This window comes from Trachymyrmex septentrionalis, unplaced genomic scaffold (genome assembly GCF_001594115.1).
Source record: "Trachymyrmex septentrionalis isolate Tsep2-gDNA-1 unplaced genomic scaffold, Tsep1.0 scaffold115, whole genome shotgun sequence".
In the NCBI taxonomy this organism is placed as follows: Eukaryota; Metazoa; Arthropoda; class Insecta; order Hymenoptera; family Formicidae; genus Trachymyrmex; species Trachymyrmex septentrionalis.
In genome coordinates, this window is record NW_017304279.1 from 217,434 (window position 1) to 218,740 (window position 1,307).

The 1,307-nt window shown below is 24.8% G+C and overlaps 1 protein-coding gene across 1 annotated transcript in view; it reads left to right on the forward strand.

The window, feature by feature from the left end:
• The window catches only part of LOC108753909 (inactive hydroxysteroid dehydrogenase-like protein 1), a 9,339-nt gene that overhangs the window by 494 nt on the left and 7,538 nt on the right, over positions 1 to 1,307 (forward strand). The window lies entirely within an intron of this gene.

A 1,307-nucleotide genomic window follows, 5' to 3' on the forward strand; every position in this document is an offset into this window, starting at 1 on the left:
TTTAAAAAATGAAGAAAATAAACTAATTGGAATCGGGGTTGTAAATAGTGTGTATATTTTTTATATAATAAAGTTTAATAATAATTTAAAATCACATTAAAAAGAAAAATTATATTGGCCAATTTTAAGCTATTATCAGCTAAAGCTAATAAAAAAAATGTAATCTTTCTGTTTTACATTACACTGTGTTATCAATCGTAGTTTATGTGAGATAGTTAATTATTCCTCCATTGGAGAGTAATTCCAAGCCAATTAAGTTATATGTAAAAATTTTAATTTTTGGCGATGTTTGACACATTTACTCTGTCAGTTCTAAAACTTTCAATTTAAATCTTTAATTAACTGTATGCATTTTACTCTTATATTATTTTAATTTCTGAATCGCAGTTTAATCTTTCTTGATCTTTCATGCAACAGTAAAATGCTATAAATATTAGTTTTGTGTGATATTTTAATTTCTAACTTGTCGTTTAATTCTTCTTACTATTAATAATCTGACATTTACTATCTTTTCGGATATGCAGAGTGTCCGATAATTGTAACTGAACTGAAACGGAAAGTTTACCGTTGTGCAATTTCCGCAATAGATAACAAGATATTAATTGATCGAAAATTGGTCTTTAATAGTTTTTTACTCAAATACTATCAATTGTACAGAAAAGCTGCAAGAGATGAAAATTGTTCATTTTCTTCTTATAGAACTCTATGAATTTTTTCAGAATTTTTTATCAACTTTTTAGTACTGCATTTTCTCAATTTTATCAATGAGAAAATACAGTACTAAAAAATTTTGAAAAAATTCTAAAAATAATTTTTAAAATAAATTCTATATATATAGAGCTCTAAGAATTTTTTTAGAATTTTTTCAAAATTTTTTTAGAATTTTTTCAAAATTTTTTTAAAAAATAAACAATTTTTGTCTTTTGCAGTGTTTCTATAAAGTTGAGTATTTGAGTAAAAAATTATTAAAGACCAATTTTCGATAATTTTTAACAATTAATATCTTGTTAACTATTGCGAAAATTGCAAAATGATAAAGGACTTTCCGTCTCAGTTTAGTCCGCTCTACATGTCCACGAACTCTACATATCAGAACAATTATCGGACACCCTGAATACATTATACATTTTCTTTGCTCCTTTGACATGCATTCTATCAATTTTACTATTCACTTTAATTCTGGCATGTGATCACTCTTCAATGGAGAAATGATTAACTATCTCACATGGATCGCAGTCAACGATAGATAATGTTACTATAATACTACTATAATATTATTATAATACACAAAAGAGCATATATATATA